The sequence below is a fragment of the Urocampus carinirostris genome, chromosome 16, assembly GCF_059441175.1.
Source record: "Urocampus carinirostris isolate Australia breed hairy pipefish chromosome 16, RoL_Ucar_1.0, whole genome shotgun sequence".
Taxonomy (NCBI): Eukaryota; Metazoa; Chordata; class Actinopteri; order Syngnathiformes; family Syngnathidae; genus Urocampus; species Urocampus carinirostris.
In genome coordinates this window covers 18,057,461-18,067,276 of record NC_142364.1, presented here as the reverse complement: position 1 = coordinate 18,067,276, position 9,816 = coordinate 18,057,461, and the positions used below count along the sequence as shown (strand labels likewise).

Below are 9,816 nucleotides of genomic sequence, written 5' to 3'. Positions count from 1 at the left end.
TTTTTCTTAACTCCTTCATACAACATAATCATTCGTAATATAATGCATCAAAGCAAGTGAGCCGTTTGGGAGCCGGCTCTATTTCATGAGTTGAGGCGAAAAAGCTGGTTCTCTAAAAAGAGACGGACTTCCTTTCACTACATAAATACCACATAAAATCCGGGGCTGCAGACGCATGCGCACAATAGCATCAAACCGCTCGCTTCGTTTGCAACGAAAAAAAACGATACCGAGATAGTGGCGAACTCGTTTGACTTGATTGATTTGCCATTTCGTGGTAGTCGGTGAATACCGACCAAATGGTACCCATAATTGACAAATTTGCTTTTTCCGTACAGATTTTCTTGTACGTCGTACACGTCTTAAAATGCATAATAAAAGTACTTTATACGGCAAAAACGTACAGGTTGACAGGTATGCTTTCAGCCCACACCAGGAGAAAACTAATCAGAGAGGCAACCAAAAGGGTCCATTATCACATTGAAAGACCTGCAGGCATGAACAACTGAGCATGGGACAATCTGTGCATAAGACAAATATTTTTCATACTCTGCCTGAAGCTGCCCTTAATGGAAGAGTGACAAGAAGGAAGCTCTTAAAGAATACCAATATTATTTTGTTAATAACATTGTGCAATACATTTTTACTCATGCGTACATTAAGCAGTTAGTAAGGTCACAGTGTCTTGCAGGTTGACAGGTATGCACAAGTGAATAGTATCTTCATGTCTCTCTGTTGCAAATCATAATGAGACATTTTCCAGTCCTGCTCCTTTAAACGCAACCAACCCACGCCTCTAAAAAGCGGCTTGTTCCGGCTTGCATCGTTTCTCTCTCTCGCTATATTCAAACAGTGGCCAAGCGTTCGCGCTGTGGTTTTCGCCTTGACGTTCACACATGACGCCACGTTCCGATTCTCCGAGCGGGGCCGTCGGAGCACCTGAGCGGCACCTCGCTCTTCAACAACCCCGTTTCATGATCCCTTGTCTTTTTGTCACTATCTTCATGGAGAGACATGAGCACGTTCGGGATGTGAAGGCGCGTATAAGGTAAAGCGCGACTTCTCCATTTGTGATTTATTTTTATTTTTGCTCTGTCTTATTTCGTTTTGCTTTGCCTTCAACTTGTTTGTTTGGTGTAAAGCCAGTTGGCGTAACTGGTGCTGAAGGGAGAAAGATGCAGGTGGTGCGCGGATGTTGGGCTACATCACATCATCCAAACAGTAAACAAGAGTCTTGGGTTGTGATGGAACTTGATGGACCAAGTTTTAGATGAGTGCTTCTCAAACGGGGACACGTAACAATTTAAAATTGATTTAGGTTCTTCAAATTTTAGGACCTAATCAAATATAATACTGCTATAATGTTATTTAAAGCTTTGAACAAAATTCTGCCAATAAATACACAGAAAATTATTGAAATTCAAAAAAGGTATGAGGAAATGTGGAATATGTAAAATCCCTAGAACGTTTTTTATGTAATTGTACGTGGGGTAAACTCTGGAACAGTCTGTGTTTACAAATGAACCAATGCAATAATATTCACAGTTTTAAATTACTTTACAAACAGTTGGTATGGTCACAGCATTCCCTGCAAGGGTCTTAGCGTGTTCTGTGATGTATGTCTTTTATCTTAGTATTGTGGGTATTTTGTTCTTACTATTGCCTGTACTTGTTCTTACAATGTTGGTATACTCTTGTGATGAAGTACGTGTGTATGTATGTGTGTGTGTATAGTATATATATATATATATATATATGTATATATATATATATATATATATATATATATATATATATATATATATATATATATATATATATATATATATATATATATATATATATATATATATGTATTGTGTATTAGATATTAAATACACGTTTTATTATAATATTATACTATGTAATATTATTGGTCCGTTACCTGTATTAACACATGAATGTTTTCTTCTGTTAGAAAAAAATATTGTTCTCTGTATATGAGTTGCCTGTGAGCTGTAAAAACTTGTTTTGTACCTGCTGGGAATATCAGCTCAACAAAAGTGGCAGGAAATATAATTTAAATTGTTTTAGGTTTTGTATATGAGAGAAAAGGGGTGGATTTTTAACACGTTTTCTTCGTCCCACTCCCATTCTGGAATTTTGTTTTGATTTACATGTGTACATAACTGCCTAAATGAATGAATGAATGAAATTAATGAATGATTTGATCAAACGCGTCAATTACAAAATTATTCATAGGTTTGGGAGGGTTACTTTAAAATTTCCAATACAGTTACTCAAAAACTGTTGAAAAATATAATCAGCAACGTAATTATGTACTTTCTATTGCTTTTGGATTTCTCCAATTCGAAATATACTTTGAAAAGATCAGGTAGTTGCTTCTTGTCCAAGAAAAAGTGCCCTTACAATTTAACTACATATATGTGACTTGAGCAAATCGAAATATTTGTGTTTGCTTTTTAGTTCACACTAAGCGCACCTAGAGAAACCAATACGTATTGATAAATGATAAAAATAACCCCAACTCATGAAATACAGTTTAAAAATATAGTAAATTTCAAAATTACAGCAAAACTATTCAACAAAATATAACAACCCTGAGCCAGAGTAACCACAAATGATGAAAACAAAATCTTAGGCCAAAGACTTACCCTTATGTCTCATCAGACCACAGAATCTTCTTTGTCCTTGTCTGAAAGTCTTTCTGGTGCCTTTTGGAAAACTTCGAGCAGACATGCCTGATTTGTGGAAATGTTGAAACCATGGTTGTTCTTCCGATAAAATGGCCATTAAATTCTTGGGCATGCGCTTACATTCTTGCCAAATATTTGACATTAAAAAGTGGAAGATTTTATCATTCACTCTATTTCTACGTAAAAAAACCCAAATGTCTCCAGAATATTTAAAAGACAACAACAACATGATGAAATGATATATATAGCGCTTTTCAAGTCAATGACTTCCCAAAGTGCTTTACATTGTGCTTCACATTTCCCAATAGCGGCCGTGATCTGTGCAGCCATGTAAGGCACTAACCTGCTTATTGGGGGTAATTGGGGGTTCAATGTCTTACCCAAGGACACTTCGACATGTAACACGGACAAGCCGCGATTCGAACTGGGATCCCTTATTTCTAAAACGATCGCTCTACCTCCTGAGCTACTGCCGCCCCCACATGAGTTAGTTTAAAACCGTAAGTGGCTTAATTTTGCCAAAATGGAAGTCTAACGCAAAGCCTTAGTCTTGTGTCAATATTTTTTGGTTTATGTTGCTTATATTGAAGTGGTAGATTTATTTTAAATCAGTAGGTGTTTTCAAGTAGAGAAAATTGGTAGTCTAACACGTAAAGCGCTAGTATTGGCAGGTAAGTATACATATAAAGGAAAAATGACATTGTAATATAGAACTTTGATGATAGGTGGCTTGAGCTGGTACAGTGGAATTAGCGAGTGGATGCAAACAGCGGTTTAAAAATGAAAGTGATTTTAAAACTTAAACTTGTGATGATTTTCATGCCCTTAAAGGGACGTATATTTCGGAACTCCTACTAACAAGGAAGGAGGGCATTTTGCTGAAGCACCTTAATTATTTTGCCCAATATCTCACAACAGAAAGGTGTGCTCACTTTTGGTACCTCGGGATTAGCTGTACGTTCTTTGGATTATTTTTCGAGAACATTACACTGATTTATTTTCCTTACGTTCAGGTACAAAAAACAATAATCATCATAAATGCGAGCAATATACTCAATCAGGATTTTTTTTCTGCACATATTATCATTAGGTTGGAGAAGACAAAGTGCAATAAACAGAACATTTTATTTCATTACTTTACATTGTATTTTATTAAGATTATGCAACTCCTGTTTGCTCACATTGCTGCCGATGCAACTTGATTAAAAATATACGCTGCTGGTATTCTGTGTAGTGTGGCAGCATGTGAGTTTGTACTACCCCCGCAAATGGGAACCACACAGCTAAAGAACACACAGTGTACTCTCATACAAAAACAGACTCCGTGTATCTGTAGGTCTCACAGTGTCCATACAGGTGCTTGAAATCCTTGAAAATGCTTTAGATTTCATGTTGTGTTTCAAGTTTTGAAAAGTGCTTGAATTTTGGGTGTAAATGCTTGAAATGATTGACATATTTCTCAAAAATCTGACTTGATAGACCACACATCAATTGAAGAAAAAAAGACAAGTTTGCTTAAAAATGAAGCCTGCTCTCGTAGGTACGCCTTGCCATTGCATTTCATCAGCATTCTTGGCATTAGGCATTGAAGTAAGTCCAAACCAGATCACTGCAACAAGCTACGGGATATGAAATGGACAGCGCAAACGCGGACATTCCTAATCGTGTCCTCGGTCCAGTCAATTATTTTAATGGCTTGCGGCCACAGGCTCCTACGGTGCTTTTGAAAAAGCCTGCTTCCTCTGGAAAAAGAAATGTGTTCCTAAAAATTGTGATTTGTGCACCCATACACACAACAGCTAGGTATGTTGTTTTTGTGAATTCTGACTCTAAAAAGGCAACTCAACATACAAATCTTCTCTCGCTCTATTCAAACTCGTACTGATACTCCCGCAGTTTTGGATCAACAATGCGCACGCATCTTCTGATGATCTAGTGGTGATGTTGGCTGGAGAGGTGTCTATATGGGGAAAGATTTGTCCCCAAAAATGTACACAATATTGTCCAGCTTTACGAATAAATCTGTGATTTACTCAAGATCTAAAAATCATATGTCTTGATAATTGCACATGCAAGATTAAATCTTGCATATGTAAATCGCAGATGTATATATATATATATATATATATATATATATATATATATATATATATATATATATATATATATATATATATATATATACTGTATATATATATATATATATATATATATATATATATATATATATATATATATATATAAATGTAAAGTAAGCTTCTTTTAGTTATTGTGTATTTCTCAGACTCCTATGTTACAAATTAACATGCTATGAAATTAACCTGTTTTTCTATATTTAATATATCTCATCTCATCTCATTAGCCGTACCGCTTATCCTCATTAGGGTCGCGGGGGGGCTGGAGCCCATCCCAGCCATCTCCAGGCAGTGGGCAGGGGACACCCTGAACTGGTTGCCAGCCAATCGCAGGGCACACAGGGACAGACAACTCATCCACTCATTCACACCTATGGACAATTTGGACCGGCCAATTCACCTGAAATGCATGTTTTTTTTGGAACGTGGGAGGAAACCGGAGTGCCCGGAGGAAACCCACGCAAGCACGGGGAGAACATACAAACTCCGCACAGGAAGTCTGGAGCTGGATTTGAACCCACGACAGGTTCCCATGACATGAACTGTGCCGCACAAGCGCTAACCACTGCGCCGCCGTGCTGTATATTAAATATATCATTGTGTATTTATTGTGTATTTCTCAGACTCCTATGTTACAAATTAACATGCTATGAAATTAACCTGTTTTTCTATATTTAATATGCAAGTAATCACACACACACACATAGTTTCATTAAATAATCCACGCATTTCAGTTTTTTCATTGTATGTAATGTAATGCCACTCCATTGTATGGAGTGCGCATGCGTGACTTTTCAATAAATGCAACTGCTGAAACCGGAAGTGGGTGAAAGGGATCCGGTCAAGCTAGAGATCGGATCGCTCTACCTACTGCAGTAGTTTTAAACTTTAATTCTTCCCTCTACCTGAATTATTTGGTCAGCTGTGGGTTTATATCTTTATAGACTCACACACATATAATGGATGTGAAAGACACGTGTGAATATTGCGGACATATTTGAGAAGCACTCAGTGACTCAAAAAACAGGACTATGGATTGATTCACAATGAATTTCTTCTTTTAATGGTCCAGGAGAAATTGGAAACTTGGCTTTGAAAGTCCTTAAAAAGTGCTTAAATTTGGGTGTACAAAGGTGCACAAACCCTGGTCTTAATTAATGACTGAATACTCTGTTACTGAATGCGTCTTTGTTAATGTTTTGTCCCCTGTTGTAGTTTATAACAAGCATCCTCACGTCTTGAAGTTAAACATTAACTCATGCTCCTCAGCGAACAGTTTTCATATTGTTTTTTGTCAAGTATGCTTTGAATACTTTTTCTTACATGCGTGACTTAAAAATAGTCCTAGTAGTACAAAATGTCCCAAAACATTCTCAGTTATATGTAATAGCGTAAATGTAACTTGTTACTACCCACCTCTGCCCAGTACCTCTGAAGTGTGAGGCAGACGTGCTACCTAGTCAGCTGATTCATATTGTCAGCATTACTGTCAATCTTCTTAACAACTTGCTGTTGATCTGATTATTTGAATCAGTTGTGCTGGAGGAGAGAAACCTCCATGAACATGCAAGACTGCAGCAGTGGAGGACCAATTGGCTTATCCCTGTCTTGAGCCCTCAAACATTTGTGCAAGTGTGTGCTATGCATTTCAACATACAATAACATACAGTTTCCATTGTCAGGAAGAAATAGATCCGTTTATTTTAATCCGTGTGCCAGGACCGCTTGTCTTGTGTGCTGAGGATATTGCCCACAAGCATGCCATTGTTCAGTGTATTTCCTTTGTTCCAGTGATTAGTCCAGTACCTCTAAGATTCATCCATATCAGTAGGTGGCAGCAGACGACCATTTTGTTTTTCTTTTTATATTATAAATATCTGGTTATGACATAGTACAGGTAAATATATTTAAAAACTAATTTTGTCTCAAGAAGCTGTTTCAGATTGTGCTGCAATAACAAAAAAAAATAATCAAATAAAGTAAAACTCTTGCACATAATTTTGATCATTTAAATAATTGTTTGTATTTTACAAAAAAAAACTGATCATTTTTTTCTCATTTTAAAAGAGTTTTACATAATTTAATAACTTTTTTACCCGCCACCTCTGGTAGCGTGTCAGCATTACATCCTCTATCAAGCTCTTTCATGATGCAGGTACATGCATTTCGTACACGTACTTGTATAAAATATGTTTTCATCTTTCTTGGGGTTTGGGTTGGTCTTAACTTGAAGCAGGCCTTTTCTTACTTTCACCATGTTCATGCGACACTAGCAAATTGAAACAAAATAAATAAACGTGAGGGCAAGCTTGATGGTACTCTCCAGTTTATCCCCCGTTCCCCTATTCCTGTTCCCACCGATCAGCTTTGCTAAAATAAAAAGTACTTTGCAAGATAAGTGTCACGGTTGCCATGGCGCCCAAATAGGCCCCGCCCGTTTGGCGCCAGCTGCAGCTTGTTGACAGATTGGCTCCCTGTCAGTATTTATACTCTGTCCTGTCAGTCCCCTTTTGTCGGTCCGTCTGTGAATCTCTGTTTTTACACGGCAAGCCCTTTTTTCGCCTGTCCCGTTTTGTGCTCCTGTTTGCCTCCCCTTACGATCTGTTTTGATCTCGACCACGTCTGTTCTCCCGTCCGAATAACGATCCGTTTTTTGATCTCGAACACTTCTACTCTCTTCTCCTAGCTTTCGATTTGTTTTCGTTCCCGACCACGTTTTTGCCCCTTTATCCCAGGTACTGACCCCTGTTTTCCGTTCCCGACACCGCCATCGCTCGCTGCGGAAATCCCACTTCCACGTTCGGAGCGGCCTGCTCCCCGCGACCAGCGATCACCGGATCATGTGTGCAATCCTTTCCCTTCTTTCCAATAAAACTGTGAGAAACGTTACGCGAGTGGGTCCTGTTTCCGTTCTGGTCCTGACAATAAGAGTGGTAGAAACAAATAATAGCTCTTTGAACTCAGTTGGGCATTGTTAGCTCGCACATAATACAGAAAATATTTAAGTTTCATTTTTCAAGGACCCCTCAAACGACACACCCCATTTTTTGTTATTTTTCTAAAAAAAAAAAAGGATAAAAAATATATTAAATTAGGGTACAAATATTGTAAGCTTCCAAATTACAGCAAAATATTGACCAGGTAATTTATTACCTGTATTACCTCCTGAGCCATGGTGGCCACAAATGATAAGAACAACTGTATGCTGTCAATTAATGCAACATTATATTTTAAAAAAGGAAATTCATTTTTAAACCTTTTTCGACGGATGGTGTGCCTCGAGGTTTTTTAATGAAGAAAAATAGTGCGCCTTTTCTCAAAAAAGGTTGGGAATCACTGCGACAGATAATGTTTGCTTGTGTGGGTGTGTTCTGTTTGGCTGAGATTTCAACTCAACGCCTGTACGTTGCTTCTTATTCTATACTTTTATTTGCCTTAAGATTTCATTTTGAGTTTGTTAGCAAGTACAGTGAATTACTGTATTGTTATTTTGTGTTTCATTTGCACTATCTGCTTTATTTTGGAATTTTAAGTCATATTTTTTGCAGGTTTTAAGTCCTTATAACAAAATGTCCTTAGTTGAGTTTAAGATGCAAGGTTGAATTATTCTTTGCTTGTTTGTCAGTATTACAAAAATATTATTATTATTATTTTTTTAATGTGTTTGTGTGAGGAAAAACCTGTTCATGCCCGTTTGTTCTGAGTAAATGCCTAGTTTGTGATTTTGATTGCCTTTAAGCCTGTTTTGTGAGTATTACCTAGTTTGAATTTTTGATTGCCTTTAAGCTTGTTTTGTCTTTGGTCCTTGTGTGTTGGACAACTTTTATTTTCTAAATTAAAGTGACAGATCGTACACGCAAAATGAGTTCACACTTCCTGCCTCCTGGTCCGTTCCCTGACAATTTCTCTAAAATAGTATATGATTTTTCAGTCTGATCTAAATGAGGGACATTTTTAAAGTCGTCATCCAAAACATTCCATAAATAAAAACCTTTTCGGGTGGCACAATGGCTTTTCAATGTTTTGCAAGAATATTGCACTTTAAAGTTTTGGATTACCCCGTAAAGCCACAAATAATGAATATATGTTGATTGCTTGATTTGTACACTAATAATAGGGATTCAAGGTTTTTTTCGTTTTTGTTTCAAATATTTTGGATTTTATAAACTGTTTGTAATACCCAGCGTAATGAGCAGTCCCAATCGCTTCTTTAGTAACTGAAAAAGAGATTCTATAGTGCTCTTATACTCTATGTATTCCCCCAAATCTGAAATAATGTCATGAAAAGGAACAGTATCAGGACCCAAATGCGTGACGTTTCCCACATAAGCCTTTTATTTTACGGGAAATGGGGCAGTCATGCACGTTAGGCAGCAGTCTGGTGAGGAATGACAGGAAGCCAGAGGCCGACGAGATCGATACCAATTGCCCGAGCAGATATCGAACAGATGGGGTCGATTCCGGACAGGACGGGACAGACAGGATTGATATCAAACAGTATATCCAAATTAAACAGGACAAACTAGACGGGAACAAAACAGGACAAAAATAAACTTGAACAATCCCGGACAGGAAATACCAACAGGAAATAGGACCAGGTCAAAACCCACATCTTGCGGGGCAGACGTTCGTTGACGGACTGACCGAGGAAGAGCACTGAGCTTAAATAGAAGGAAAGCCAATCCGTCAACGTGCCGCAGCTGGCGCCACACGGCCAGGCAAATTGAGCGCCATGGCAACCGTGACAAATAAGGCAAAATGAATCATGTGTACATCAGATTGAGTGTTTTTGGTGAAATATATGTTGCATCTACTCATAACTGTAATTAATGCTCCTTGTTAATTTGGATCGTATGCTTTTAAAATGGGGTCTTTAGTTAATATAATGGCTAATAATGTCTGGTCCTCAGAACTTTGACCGTTGGGCAACATTTTCAAATGCTTTATGGAATTATTGTTTGATCAATTGTTTGAATCTAGTAAGG

General features: G+C 37.6%; 1 protein-coding gene across 1 annotated transcript in view; it reads left to right on the top strand.

The window, feature by feature from the left end:
• The first annotated feature begins 853 nt into the window (after positions 1–853).
• Positions 854–9,816, top strand: part of rc3h2 (ring finger and CCCH-type domains 2) — a 47,975-nt gene continuing 39,012 nt past the window's right edge. The window contains exon 1 of the mRNA XM_088355822.1: positions 854–1,048. The gene's annotated coding sequence lies outside the window, so the exon portion shown is untranslated. The remainder of the gene's footprint in view (positions 1,049–9,816) is intronic.